The 16,667-nt window shown below is 35.2% G+C and overlaps 1 pseudogene; it reads right to left on the bottom strand.

Moving 5' to 3' along the window:
• Positions 1-14,890: 14,890 nt before the first annotated feature.
• LOC149531860 (E3 ubiquitin-protein ligase PUB23 pseudogene) lies at positions 14,891-16,061 on the bottom strand (annotated as a pseudogene).
• Between the last annotated feature and the right edge of the window lie 606 nt (positions 16,062-16,667).

Here is a 16,667-nt window from a genome sequence, read left to right as displayed (position 1 = left end):
TTTCACACCTTTTTTTTTTCGAGTTATTCATCGAATTTTTCTCTGTGGAAGCCCTAATCTATTCTTCTATCGAACACCATGTTGTGCCACAACCTATGTGTTGTTGCACCAGCTTCCATGTTCTCCACTTTATCCCCGAAGTTGTTTTGGATTCACCCATTTCATGTTTATTACCATGTAATTTTCCACCTCGAAAGCTATCAAAGCTAAAAGGTTTGGATTAGTTAGCAATGATTAAAATGATGGAAGAGAAAATGGTCCCATAGATATTACAATATTTGAAAATGAATGAGTTACAGATAGGCATGATAAAATTGTAGATACATTTTATTACCAAAAGAAGGCCCATCTCCATAACTGACAAGTCTTAGTCCACTCCAGGTGACATAAACATTGTGTATATCAATTTTTGAGGGTTTCACTATTGATTACTATGGCTTGTGGTAATTTTCAAAAATGCCCTTGTCATTAATTGAAGAATATATTAATAAATCTATGGCTATGATTCCCATACATAAAAAATATAAAATTATAGAGAAAGCCCTAAATTAATGGGAAAAACCCAAACTTGAAACAAGTATTATTTTCGCCCTATACAAAATATGCCAAAACAACTTTCTTCTGATAATTGAACTCTTTTATTTCTATCCAAACCTATGAAATGGATTTTTGGCAAATTCCATGGAGTAAGCATTTTCTTTTTCATCTAGGGATTTCAGAAGAAGATTTTAGGTTATTTGTGAAATTTGAAGAGGGGGAATCGTCTATTGGTTATTTTATTGTGTTTTTACTTAATTATTGTAGGAAACTTTGAGTTTTGCAATTTGGCATTATTTTATTTGATTTATTTTCCATGCTCTTTTTTGAAGAGCAAGCCTCCATAAATCTACATGCATCAAATTTGACTCACCCACCTCTATTTCCTCTTTCAAAAGCCACACCACTCTTCAAAAAATAAATTTCAAATATCGACAACAATCAAAATTTTCAATCACAATAATTGCTTATAGTTTGAATAATTCAAAAAAAGATTGCAGTCTCTCTGCTTCCAACATCACCATTATATGGCAACTCCCAAGCTTGAAATAGGTAACCTCATATACCCACTTATTTTATTTATTTTCATTCTTTTGTTGCTTTATCTCTCTTTACAAACAACCTCAACCCCCAATGAGTTTTCACAGAACTTATCTCCTAACTCTGATGTTGGACAATTCAATAAATCAATTAAGGTCTTATGTTAATTAGGCAAGACAAAACAATGCATGGGACTTCTTCCATTCAACCATTACCAAACACCTTTCTCTCAATCTTGTAATCTTTAATGCACTTTTGGATAGTCTTGCGAATGATAGTGACCTCTATAGAATTCCCTTTCTCCTTGCTGGATTGGGAGAGATAGGCATCCATCCAAATGTGATCACTTACAACACTCTCATAAAGAATTTCTATACATGTGGTAAAATTGAGGAAGCACTACAGCTCTTGGAGAAAACGAGAAGTAGACATTGTTGTCTTGATATATTGTAGATCTAAGATGAAAAGGAATGTAAATTTCTAAGAGCATTTATAATGATAAAATCTATCTATTCATGCATTTATAATGGTAAAATACCATCTATAATGATAAAATCTATCCATTCTCTCATTGTTAAACCTTTCATTCACCCTCATAATTGATCATAATCCATCACTTGAAGCTTGAGATCATTCTGAGCACACATCCACCATCATTTGGACACATTGAAGTATCAAAGTCATACTTATAGAACTTACCATAATTGGTTTGAATTCATCTTCTATGTCTCCTTTGTCCTCTCATACATATTATTGTATTTCTTTAATTGTCAATGTTAGATTAACTTTAATGTTCTTTACATGCTAGGATTTCACAACATACATTTTGGCAAAATTTGTAACTCTTTCAAAGGGTTAGTCTCTTCTCTAATTTTGTATTAGCTGTATTGCATACTTTTCTATTGTAATTTTTTTTGCCTCTGAGAAAATATACTTCTCTATTGTACCTCTTTCTTCCATTAATATATTGTGTAATATCTTCTTGCCTTCTGTTAATGTGTTGCTTCCATTCTTCAACTTGTATGTTGTATCTATTTTGCCTTTGAATGATATAGAGTGAAAATCCTTCCTTATAATATTCTATTGGTTTTTGATCTACGTGTGGTTGTTGAGTTAAAGAAACAATTGAATTTATGTACTTTGTGATTATATTGATAAACAATGTAGTTCTAGGCAGAGATAAGACTAAACATACTATTTGGTGTATCACCCCTCTAGATTAGACTAGGTAGTTTAATTCCATGCATTTCCTTCTCCCTTTTCCTTTAAAGAAGTAGTTAGGTGCATCTTGATAGTGAGGAAGCTAACCTTCTCTAGAGACTCAATCTCATTGTTGAAGTCCCACAACTTAGGGATTTTTTTCATGTTTCATAAGGTTTCCTTTAGGTCAAACTTCAGGGAAGGTTACAAATGTTTGTGACAACAGGTTTTGAAACCAATTTAAACCCAACTCCATTTCCTTCCTCTAGGGTCTTTGAGAAATTCTTCTCACTAACCATGAGAACACTTGGTCCCAAAGTCTTCAACTCTCCTTCTTCTAGCAAGAATTAGATCTTTAATCTCACCCCATCCTTCTTGAATGAGAAGGAATTTTTAGTTCTATCATACATGACCTGATTATCAGATTTCCATGGCCTTCCAAGTGGAAGGTGGCATGGATCCATGGGAAGAATATCACATAGTACTTTGTCTTTGTATCTCCCTATAGTGAACTCTACCCATGCTTTCTCTCCAACAAGTATATGTTGTCCCTTATTTAGCCATGTGACCTTGTATGGGTTGGCATGAGGGATTCTTTTTAACTTCAGCTTGTTGATTGCCTCTTCACTGATTATATTGTCAATTGAGCTTGAGTCAATGATGAATCTACACACCTTTTCCATGATCTTACATCTGATCCTAAAGAGTGATCTTCTCTGACTTGGTTCTTCTTTGATTGGCTCTTTGATTAAGGTTCTTCTTATCATCAGGTTCTCCCTTTCCTTAGATTCTAGGGGTACCCCAAAATGTTTTTTACTACGACTAGATTCCTCTTGTACATAACTGACCCTTTTTGTACTTCCTTGGGAAGTTGATGTAAGGAAACTTGCAACAAAGAATATAACCATTTCCACATAACCCTAATAGATCTTAAATAAATATGCAAATAAAATCCACGTGCAAGAGAATAGACAACATAACCAAAAAAGTGTGACACAAGATATACCTTGGGAAATCGAAAAAACCTAGCCTCCAAAAGCATCCATCACCATTTATTATTTCAACAAAAATACTATTGCAATAAAACTATGGAAGCCTTCAAAGTCATAGCGACAACTGAGAAATCCATGTGAACAAGCATGAATCCACACATCCCATGCCATGCTTCCAACCTTCATAAATGCTCCCTTTTCTAACTTGTCAAGCCTTGTCCTGCTTGACTCTTTCCCTTTTTTCCTTCTTCTTCTCACTTCTTCTCTCACCTAACAACTACCCTTATGGCTGCTTATATAGTAGAAAGTCCCACAAAACCACCAAGTGGTATTACAGAAACTATGTGCTAAAACCATGTGCTACCTAACCCATTGACCCCACATTTAATATTGAGAATTTAATTATTTTTCCCAATATTAAATAATTACATAAAATATTATCACAATGTTACAATACAACTCATCAAGTATATCCTATCAGAATCTTTACATGTTGCACGTACATCTAGGTGCAACATTACCTAACAAAATAAAATAATACAATGTAACAATATTATGCAATGTGTGCAACACCCACTATCTCAACAATCTCCCACTTGTTGTATACATTGCATAGGGTCAATCTGTAGCCACATAAATTAACAAGGAAATAATCCCTCCTAGCATATCCACCATCATGGATCAAAGTACATGAAGTGCTCCATCCTAGTACCCACAACATAATCAAAGTATCCAACATCTCAAACATGAATGATCTCACCACTTATTATGCCACTGCCATTGAACATACATAGAAGCCATCCAAAGAGAAAGCCACCCAACTTGTCACATTAGAAGATCATAAAATCCTATACCAACTGAAATGCCAAGCACAAAAATCTAATCCAAAGATAATCACATGTATCCCTAGTTGTCAAAATATCCATAGTTGAAATAGCACCCACAACAAGTGCGTAACCCATCCAACTATCCATACCTCTAAAGGTATACCAAATGAATCTTGCCTCATCAACATATCCACTCTGTAACCTACAATCACAAGCCTCAAAAGCAATACCTGCCACATATATACTGACAAGCTCCCACTGCAAAAGATAATGTCAAATCTATAACCAATCCACTCACAACATCTCAAATAAGTGAATCCATATAGTCTCAAGGACATCCACAATACAAAAACCAATAACCTATAAGAACAACTCTCATAACCAATCTCCAATAGTCTCCCAAGTTCTCCACAACTAATAAAGGAAAGAGATTCAGGAATAACCATGTCATCTCTCACATGACATATATGAACACAAACTATTGATCACAATCTCCAACTAATATCAAATCCCATGTAAGCAAAACTGAACATCTAGGAAGATAACCAAGACCAAAGAGAAACCATGCAAATCATAACATATATCATGTCCTATACACATGTGTAGATGTAAACTCTAAAAGTATGATCTCCTCCATAAAACCCCAACGAGAAGCCACAGCAACACCCAAACCATACCATATAACTAATCATGGATGTAAGCCTCTCAGAAGAAGATCAACCTCGTAAACCATTCCTAATCCAAGGAATATTCCCAATATAAAACGATCTCCCAAACTCAACCAGCATAACAACATATGCAAATGGAGATAACCAATGTTAAACCATATCTCGATTGAACCCACTAGAGTTAAATCAAGTACCATAGCTCAAGATCCATATCCATGAAAGATAAGCATAAATATAATACAATTGAGAGAAACAATGGGCTATACTTCTCAAGTAGAAAACTACCGCGTAGACCAAGAGTGGGGAATGAGAATGCTCATCAAGATATCCAAGTCTCAAACAAAGATTCATCTAAGAACAATCTCTTCTCAAGTCCATATCAGGTGAATACCCCTTAGAATTCTTACTAAAACCATCAATTGTCCCAATAAATACTTCTCTGATCCAAGAGAAATCAACATCACCCCCATCTCTAAGTATCCATGAGCATGTGTAACCAATCAATCCATGCTAACTCCAAATGCAACATAGCAATATCATGAAGTATCCAACTTATGATCAATGTACTCAATACTAAGAAACTAAACCAAGATCAATGTCAAAGTTCCGACCATGGCCTTAAGAACATAAACATGACAACATGATCTAACCATCTCAACCAAAGAGATAACATGCTCCATATGAACATACTATAAAATTTCACAAATCTAAATGCATACCTGGTAACAACATCCCATCCCTTCTACATGAAAAAAATCAACAAATCATGTGACTTAGGGCATAGACAACCAAATCCAAGCTACCATTCTGAATATGCACCAATAATGAAAGATCAATTGGCAAAGACAACCTATAGCCAAGCCATAAATGCAACCTATAAGTATAGACCACTTACAACATTGTACAACTTGTAGACCCAACAAGCCATCATACATATCCAAACCAAACATTGATATAACCATATCATCATGAGACCAATCTGAAATATGAACTAAGTATACAATGACATCAAATCTTAAATCGCCAAACATACAATGTCATAAACTCACAATGATACCATAGTCAATATATAACATAAACTATTGAAATCAATATATCATCGAATAAACCATGCCAAACCTACACCAAATCTAAACCAATGTGTAGAGCTTTCCAAGAGCTTTCTGTTGACTACTCAAAATCCAAACTCTGACTTTGTATGCCCAACTTATGCCCTAATTTATGCTCAAAATAGATAACATTTGACTTTCAGTCTCTTAAAACCTAAAAAAATGTCAAAATCATAGAACCAAATCTACATCGTGTTTGAATTAGCTTTCCAATGCCTGTAAGAAGTCTGAAATTCAATCTCTTGAGTGAAAGTTATGACCATTTTACTAAGACAGTCTTTTTACCAATTTCGCTACAATTTTTCTTTGTGATGAAAATTTTGACAAGATTAAATTTGACAACCATCATGGGCTAAAACTAAACAACTCTTTCATTTCCTCTGAACGTGGCAAAACTAGGGCATATTATATATCAAGATTTATGAAAATGTTGACTCGGATCCAATGGTGAGGTTTGTACCCAAGAAGTCATTTCTACAAGCTCCCCTCTAAAACCCTCATTTAAATGAAACATCCAAAAAACCCTTTTGTCCAAAAATTTCACATGCCCAAAATCTACCAATATCCCATCATAGCAACAAACCCAAAATCCCCAGATCTACAATAAACAACTCATATATCTTGCCATTTTTTTAATCCTCTCATGCATTCCCATGGATTCAATCTAGGGTTACAATAATAAAACCATAGCTCTGATACCACTTGTAAGGAAACTTACAACAAAGAATATAACTGTTTCCACATAACTCATAATATATCTAAAATAAATATGCAATTAAAATCCACATGCAAGAGAATAGACAACATAGCCACAAAAATGTGACACAAGATATACCCTAGGAAACCCTTATTAAGGCAAAAATAGAATATCCAAAAGCATCCATCACCATGCATTATTCAACCAAAATACCATTGCAATACAACCATGGAAGCATTCAAATTCATAGCCACAACCAAGAAATTCATGTGAACAAGCATGGATCCACACATCCCATGCCATGCTTCCAACTTTCACAAATGCTCCCTTGGCTAACTTGTCAAGCCTTGTCCTTCTCGACTCTTTCCCTTCTTGCCTTCTTCTTCTCACTTCTTCTCACCCAACAAATACTCTTGTGGCTGCTTATATAGTAGCAAATCCCACAAAACCACCAAGTGGTATTACATAAACTATGTGCTAAAACCATGTGCTACCTAACCCACTGACCCCAGATTTAATATTGGAGTTTTAATTCTTTTCACCCTTATTAAATAATTACATAAAATATTATCACAGTGTTACAATAAAACTCATCAAGTATATCCCATGGGAATCTCTGCATGTTGCACATCCATCTAGGTGTAACATTATATAATAAAATAAAATATTACAATATAACAATATTATGCAATGTGTGCAACACCCATTATCTCAGCAGTTGAGCCTTTCTTAGGGCACCTATATGCGGGGTGTGCCAACTGATTGCAATAATAGCACTTCATGGTGGCCCTCTACCTTGGTTGTTTCTCCTTCCTCTCCAACTAGTGTTAGAGCCACTACCTCTACTAAAACCTTCTCTTCTTGAACTTCCTTCCGGCTACTCAGTGATCTTTTTGTCTCCTTGTGACCTACAATATGATCCTCTTCCATCACAATTTCTTTGACTTCTTCCATCTCTATCCTTACCTCTACCTCTAAAGCTTGAGTCTTCCTTCTTTTTATTCTTCTCTTCCACTTTTAAAGAAAGTTGGAAGCATTTATGGACTATTATAGGAGTCCATAAATTGATATCTTCTTATATTCTCCATTTCAAGCCTCCTAGATACCTAGCCACTTTAATAGGTTTATCTTCTTGTACTCTTGACCTTAAACACAACTTCTAAAACTCTTTAGTGTAAATTTCCACATCCATGTCCTTTTGCTTCAAACTTTGCCTCTTCTTGTGTAAGTAAACCTCATAGTTCTCTATTAGGTATTTCTCTTTCACCTTTGTTACCATGGCTTTCCAATTTACAATGGGCTTCTTTCCCACTTTTTCCCTCTCTTGTTGGAGGTACTTCCACTATGTTAGTGTTGATCCGCTTAGCCTAGACTTGGCTACCTTGACTCTTTGTGCTTCACTCACACCTTCACATTGAAAATGATTCTCCAATATTTCAATCCACTCCATTACCAATTTAGGTTCCATCTTCCAACTAAATGAAGAGACTCCTTCTAGGGCCTTTCCACCTAATGCCTTGATGGCTTTTAGGAATGACTCTTCATTTGTGGGAGGGCCTAGTTTAGAAATATGATATTCCTCATCCATCATTTCTTTACCCTTATTGTTACTTTCACCTTCTTGGTCTTTCAAGTCTTAGTTGCCTCAGTAACTTCTTCTAGTTTTGTCTTCATTGCTTCTAGAGATTCTTCAAGGATTTTTATCATCTTCTTCTGGTCACCCATCTCTTTGGCCAATTTTGCATTGGTCACCATATTTGATTCTTGAACTGACTCTGCAAGCTAAAACATCTACCCACAAACCGCAATCTTTAGCTTTGATACCAGTATGATGTAATGCTAGGTTATTTTTCTCCTTTAGTCCTTAACTTATCAAGGACTTTCTTAGGCTTACTCCTAGCCTATTAAGGTTCCTTAGAAGCCCTACTCCCTAGAGGATCTCTATCCTATCCTCTAACTACCCACAACCTAGTTACATCAATAGTTATAGTTCCTTCTTTATCCAAATACCTCTTTATGCTCACTTTTTGACCTTCTTAGACTTCCCTTAGACTTCTAGAAATCAATTTTTCAAGTTACCATCAAGTTCCTTACTCTTACCTAAAAATTGCCAAAAATAAGGCTTCTAGAATTAGCCCTTCAACTTGAGTTTTTGGACTTTAATCTTGATTTTCTCAAAATAAGGTGGAAAAAATAATTTATATTCAAATACCCTTTTTGAAAATCTCAAATATTTTGTGTGTCCTAGGTCTCGAAGGTGTTTGTACACTAGAAAGTAATTTTGTGCCTATATTTGAGGGTTTTACAATAAGGATGATAGATTTGACTAGGGAAAGATCTTTCCCTCAAAAAAACTTGTCGTGAAAATTTTTACTATGGTATATTTTGACACTACTCACCCCTCCTCATTCTAAAATACTTGGTTTGAAGTATCCAATACATTCAAACCCCAAAAGCTCTGTTCCAAAACCGTGATCACCTAAGCAAGTATAATAGACTTACCTAGGGCATCAAATTTGAACAAATTAGCCGACTTCTAATGGCCCCAAAACCTATGTACATTATGTACACTATATCCTCTTCCATTTCTCCTAAAACCCTGAAGAGTTCATGGGAGAACCATTCTTGCATAGAATATCAAAATTGTACCAACACACAAGACTTTTATAAATGAATTTCAAAACCTAATTATATGAGTAGCTTCAAAATTGAAACTTGAATAGAAAAATACGATAATAAGACAACTAACAAAGATCTTACACTATATTGAATGATTCAATCCATTATTCTGTACAGGTAATAAAATAACTCTTAAAATTGAACTGGAAAGCATGAATCCAAGTGCACAAAATTCTTAAGTACAAATTCCAACCCTTGGGATGTATTTATTTCATGGTTTTATAAGTCCCAAAAGAGGTTTTAGGTGGTTGGAGTAACCATCAAACTCTTTCTTTTATTTTTCCACTTCTTTGCCAAAAAGTTGTCAAGCAACTTTTCAAAAAGTTGCACAATTGTGATAACTGTTTGCATCTTTGAACATTTTTTCTCTCCTTCACTTGGGAACTTCCAAACTTGTCTATTTTAACCCATAAATGATGTCTAGGCATGATTTATCCCCTAGGACATCAATTTGCATGATCTATGCCATTTTTGCCTTCTTGACAATCTTTGCACAATTGACATCTCTTGGACATCTTCTCCCTTTCTAGCTCCCAAATGACATGTTACGAGCTCCAATCCATGAAAGAGGATGAAAATACATCATGGAGGATAAGATGGATGAAAATCACACCTTCCTCATATTGTCATGGTTCTAGAACTATGCCCCCTAACACAAGCTACACTCACAATCACACCAAATCCATCTACCTAGGAACAACTACAACCCAAAAAAGATGATATTGAAAAGGTCCAAACTCACTCACACCCCTGACTTGGCTAGAGTTAGTACATGCCAAAAATCCAATCCAACTAGAAACCAAAATGACGACTTTTACTAGGTGCCCCTGCACCACGCAACCTGCAAATCTATAACTGGTTTTGTGTGTGTGTATGTGGGTGGCTATAAAGGGGTTTTTCTTAAAGCTAATCCCTCATTTTGGTGATTTCCATCTCTAGGAATAGCTGTTAGAAAAAAATGTTATGTGTATGCGTGTACCCTATATTTGTAGATCTAGAATGTAAATATGTTAAAATACTAAGAATCTACTTTTTTAGTGAAACACTAGCATGTAATTGTGCATATATGTAAATGTATGAAGGTGCAAAGAATTAGATTTGAAGCATGATGCAAAAATCATACCAAGCCCCCAAGAATTAAGTACTCTAACTATCTTTGAGATCCGTTCACAACTCCATGTTTAATATAGTCACCTTTGAATGCTTGATGAATAATAATAGCCTTACTTGCAATGAAGAAGAAGAAACCAACCCTTGCTTTCACCTTACAATTCTCTAAGTTAGATTGGGATGTCGACAAGTCCTTTCTCCTTCTTCCTCTCATGTACAAATGAGGTATTAAATGCCTTTTCATAGGAGATTTTTTTAATTACTTCACAATGAACAAGAAAGATTTTACTAGAGGAGTTCAACGTTTCTGAGCCCTTAATCAATAGAAACCCTAGAATGAGGCTGACCTAGGTCGACCTAGTCTAGAGAAGGTTGACTTGGGCTAACTTGGGTCAATCTAGTCTAGACTAGGCCAATCTAAGTTGAACTAGTCCATAAGGTTGACCTTCAGGGTCTTCTTGTCCAGGTTCTAGATTAGTAAGGGTTAGGGATGTAATAAGTGTGTCAGACTATCATCTGAAGATCCACCCTAGGATTTTGAGGTCCTAGAAAGAGAGGATAGACATAGATTAGGTCCTAATGTAGTGAATATGTGAAGGAGGGAAATTAAGGAGGATTTGTTAGGTCTTACCTCAAATTCACCTAGGAAAATGAGGAGAAAAGATGTGAATATATATGAAATGCAAACACACTATAGAAGAGCTAAAAGGTCTTAAGTCAAAGTGTGTCCAACTTAAGATGATACAATGTGCATAGTTTTACGCTAGTGTGTTAATATTTTCTATAATTTTATATAAATCAAAAAATTATTAAATATGTTTAATCTATATATGTTTATATATCTATGCATCTAAAAATATGGCCTTAGAATAGGGGTACTACTTCATGTAAATTTGCTCTTATTAGACCCAAACAATTGAAATTAAAATAATTTTATTAGTTTTAGAAATTAAAAATCTCAAATTTATACCTTGGGGAAAATAAAAATAAAAATACTTAAATCTAATTGGATACAAAAAAGGATTAATCAATAGTTAAATAAAAGTGATTGCAATAGTATTCGCCTATGAAAAATACAATAAGAAGTGAATATATATTTTTGGTTTTTTTTGTTAGAAAGATATAAAAAGGAAAAAAATTAATGGATGAAAATAACTTCCACAATTTAGATGGAGGTAATATATAAATCAAGTTTTCTATGTTAGGTACAATTGGAGGTAGTTAGAGGTGTTTGAAATTTAGGGTGATGAAAAGTTGTGAATGAAAACTTTCTATATTAGGGAGGAATTGATTATCACCATTATGTTTTTCTTGTCTATCAATGCCACCACTTTTATTCAATGTCCAATTATTTACAGTTAATGAGGTATACAAGTAATGATAGGTACTATCACCTATGCTAATGGAAGTGATAAAGGAATTTTGATAATTTATAAAACAAGAAATAAGATGCTAGTTTCATCCAAATCAATTATATTGGAGGCTCTTTCAAAATAAATAATGACATAAAATGAGGTCAGTTTTCATTTTCTTAACAGATTTTCTTCTAAAAGATTTTTCTTTTGATATTGGGATTCATACTATAAATAAATGGTATTAATGATACATGATAGAGATGACATTATAAATGGATGCATTATTGGCCAACATTGACATTTATTTATGCATATGAATGTGTGTATTTAGTTGTTAATGTGGCCATTACAGAAAATATAGCCAATATGTTATATGATCTTTAAGACCATCTTGAGGTGATTAGTTAAAAAATGGGATGAAGATGAGCATATACTATTTACTTCATAATATTTTTTACATCAAGGCTACTTAGAAAGGACACGATGAATTTAGAAAATTAATCTAAACAAAAAGAGTTAGGTTTGAATGAGAGAAGCATGTTATTTGGGATTTAGGATGGTGTTGATTCTATAGCCAGCGAAATCTTGTGCATACAAGAATTGGAGACATGCTTCATTATATTTTCTATTGATTGGTTTCTAAATGTTGTTTTACTTCCTTTAGTGCCACTTATAGAAACTAAGGAAGCTAGCAAATGTCAATGTGGAGGATGGTGGCACTAGAGGATTTCCATTATCTTAAGTTAACTTCTCAACTTTTTATTTCCTTATAGTTGTTAAAATTTTTGAAGAATGGATTTATTGTGAAGTTTAATTTTAGCAGCCACACAAGGGCTCCAGTGTTGCTTTGAATATGTATGGTTTCCCACGATGTTCATAATATTGAGACTAAGAATTACTCCCTCAAAAGGGTCAAGAGGAAAATTAGTGGAAGGCCATGTGTAATAATATAGTGTCTATGATTTGAGAGTTTGAGGAATGGAGAACTTAAGAATTTAGCTAAAAAAATTGAAGTTTAATTTTAGCAGCCACATAAGGGGTTCCGTATTGCTTTGAATATGTATGGTTTCCCATAATGTTCATAATATTGAGACTAAGAATTACACCCTCAAAAGGGTCAAGAGGAAAATTAGTGGAAGGCCGTGTCTAATAATATAGTGTCTATGATTTGAGAGTTTGAGGAATGGAGAACTTAAGAATTTAGCTAAAAAATACAACTATTAGGTACAAGCTTCAAGGGGGAACTTGGTGAAGTTTCACTTGATTCAATATTTGATTCTTCAAGGGAAATTCTTCTCAAATATATGTATTCATTTTGTGCAATAATTTTTTGTTATATTTATCCTTAAGGGGGTCCCTTGGCTAATTAATACTTTTTAATTAATATTTTTGTTATAGCCATAAACAACTCTTGGTAAAAATATTGTCAAAAAAGTTGAATATTTTCACAAATTGACATATTCTATTATTGTTAATCTAGCTCAGATGATATGTCAAGTTCCATGAATATCGCACAATTTAGTTCCCTTGATTTGTCTAGTTGATTGAAAGAAAAATGACAGATTTTGGACCAATGCAAAAATTTGTAGCTATACATATAGAAACTAAGGAAGCTAAGGAAAATATTGATTCTTCAATATAAATGTTGTTTTACTTCCTTTAGTGCCACTTATAGAAACTAAGAAAGATGAAAAATGTCAATGTGGAGGATGGTGGCACTAGAGGATTTCCATTATCTCAAGTTAACTTCTCAACTTTTCATTTCCTTATAGTTGGTAAAAATTTTGAAGAATGGATTTATTGTGAAGTTTGATTTTAGCAGTCACACAAGGGCTTCAATGTTGCTTTGAATATGGATGACCTTTCCCACAATGTTCATAATATTGAGACCAAGAATTACACCCTCAAAAGGGTCAAGAGGAAAATTAGTGGAAGGCCATGTCTAATAATATAGTGTCTATGATTTGAGAGATTGAGGAATGAAGAACTTAAGAATTTAGCTAAAAAATTTGAAATTTAATTTTAGCAGCCACATAAGGGGTTCAATGTTGCTTTGAATATGGATGGTTTCCCACAATGTTCATAATATTGAGACCAAGAATTACATCCTCAATGATTTGAGAGTTTGAGGAATGGAGAACTTAAGAATTTAGCTAAAAAAATTGAAGTTTAATTTTAGCAGCCACATAAGGGATTCAATGTTGCTTTGAATATGGATGGTTTCCGACAATGTTCATAATATTGAGACCAAGAATTACATCCTCAAAAGGGTCAAGAGGAGAATTAGTCAAAGGTCATGCATAATAATATAGTGTCTATGATATGAGAGTTTGAGGAATGGAGAACTTAAGAATTTAGCTAGAAATACACCTATTAGATACAAGCTTCAAGGGGGAACTTGGTCAAGTTTCACTTGATTCAATATTTGATTCTTCAAGGGAAATTCTTCTCAAATATATGTATTCATTTTGTGCAATAATTTTTAGTTAGATTTTTTAATAGAGGTCCTCTATGAAATATTTGTAAGGAGCATGAGTCTTACAGCTGAACTTATTTGGCTAGGAGCCTTGGTGGGCTCTTTAAGAACCTTTCAACTTCACCACTAGAGCAAGGACCCATTGACCAAAATCACTTTTGAATCATTGAATGTTGACTATATAATATTTAAATTATATAAATATGTTGGTAAATATATTATATAATTTGATAATCTCATTCCAAAGAACCAGTACGCTGAAGATCTACAAGTTTAAAAAAAAATTAGAAAATGTTGCATTGATCCTTCGCGTTTTGTAAGAAAAGGGAAAGTTTTAATCAAATTAGTGCAGACTTTAGGCAAATATTGATTTCTTGTCTGCAGTAGTCAAAATCTCTGAGGGAAATTTTTTTTCATTTATGTAATTATTGATCTCATTCCATTTTCCGATGGACTTGTGCGTAAGTAATTAGCGTTGCTCGTTATGGGGGTGAGCATCCATCATAGGAAGCTTTCTGCCATGCACAAACTCAATTAATTTTTAAGAATAGCCATTAACTTATGTTTTGATCACAGGGGGTTTACACTTCACATTTATCTGATGTTTTGTCCTTGTTAACGCTGACCGAGAGCGGCGAGTATATGACCAGAGAGTGCCTCATAATCTAAGTAGTTTCCACGTTGAATTATAGTGCCTCATTTATTTTTGAAAATTTACAGAGGGAAAGCAAGAGGTGGTCTTCGTGTAGACATGACTATGCAATTTAAGCATCTCCTTCACCTTACTTTTTGTCTTCGCTGTGCATTCGCTGTGCAGGACCAAGCGCAATCCGGTGATTGCACCAATCTCCAATAGTTCATCAACTACTCACTTCCTGCAATGAGAGAATTTATAGAGCAACCACAGGATCCGAACGGCCTTCTCCATCGACAAGTCAGAGACTCTCATGATTTTGTTAGAGACTGCAGGGATGCCCATGGCATGGTCAACCAGGGCAATGCTCCCTTCTGCAAAATTGCATAACACGTTGAGAAGACATAAAATCCTCTTCCAGTTGCTTGTTTTCTCGGAAGTCTGGTCAGGAAGAGATTCGATCAACACAGAGATTGCCCCCAATTCAAGGGCCTTTATTCTGTTGCGCTGGCTGTTGGAAGTGATTGTCATAAGAACTTCAAGGGAAACCACTGTAGACTGCTGGCGTTCAGGACAAGTCGTTCAAGGCCCTTTCTTGAAAGTGTGTGTAAGAGCATGACGGAATAAAGGCGTGCGTTGGAGGTGCCTCTCTTAAGAATGGAGGCAAGGGACGCAAGGCACTTACTTGTGGCGATGGAATCGAGCATCTCGTTAGGCAAAGGAAGAGAGCAAAGGATTCTCAAGGCTTCCTCGTAGGAGACCTTAGCATCGTAGAAGAAACCCTCTTCATCAGATTGAATGACAAAGATTAAAAGATTAGGATAGCCGGCACAGCGGACGATGCGATGAACCGCCTGTTGCTCTCGCTCTCATCGGCCACAGATCTCAGCTTCTTCAATGCTTTTAATTGAAATGATTTAATGTCTTGCAGCAAGTTATCGAGGCGATCTGCATCGAGTGGCGGCCGGGGCGTAGAAATCTGCTGGACTCCTGCCGAGGAGTTGAGAACGCACCATTGTTGGATGAGACGGTGCAGTGTGTGGTTGGGTGTGAGGTCGGTGTTTTGAAGGGGTTGCTTTGTGAGAGGGCAGGTGTTGTTCCCCATTGTGAATATTCACTTTTCAATGCTCTACTTGTCGTAGGTCTAACCAGTGCAGAGCGTGACGGGGTCATTCATTAGTTGCATAGATGTTGGGCACAAGAAATACGAAGGGATTTCTAACTTTGTGGAATCCATACGCTTCCAGATAACAGAGAGAGTGGAGTGTTGGGCGTTCTTCACAAGGCATTGATAATGTGGAGTGGTGATAAAGGAGGCCACGAATGCTCTATATAAACATATCTATCGAGATTGCCACATACGGGAAAGGGGAAAAATGTCGTCACAGATTCTACGTTTGCTGCAAGTTGCTGGGCCTCTGGAAAAGACATAATGCGAGCTTGATGCCCACATTGTAATAAATGTGGGAGGCGTAATTTAGATGGCATGGTCAAATGTCGGTAGTCTTACCATTTTTCTCAGCGCAACGTCTTTACGGGATGTACATTTGACCGTATTTATCAATTTGTTGAGAGTTAAGAGGTCGCAGTGGGTCCCTTCCTTTTCTTTTTATGGACATGTCTTGTTTCTCCAGTCGTTAAATTTGACCGTTTCATTATTGAAGACAAATTCGAGTGGATTTGCCAATGCAAATCATGTTTAAACAGGAAATAGAGAGGACCTGTGGAAATGATAATGTGAATCTTTCAATGAGTTGAAGTCTTTGAAGGGCATTTTGGTTTTCAACGAATTCATGGAAAAATAAAGACACAGTTTCTTCTCTTGCTAACTTCCTTACTATTG

The sequence above is a fragment of the Cupressus sempervirens genome, chromosome 11 (assembly GCF_028749045.1).
Source record: "Cupressus sempervirens isolate cs-2001-9-10 chromosome 11, ASM2874904v1, whole genome shotgun sequence".
In the NCBI taxonomy this organism is placed as follows: domain Eukaryota; kingdom Viridiplantae; phylum Streptophyta; class Pinopsida; order Cupressales; family Cupressaceae; genus Cupressus; species Cupressus sempervirens.
Note: the sequence above shows the minus strand (reverse complement) of the source record. Positions and strands in the feature narration are given on the sequence as shown.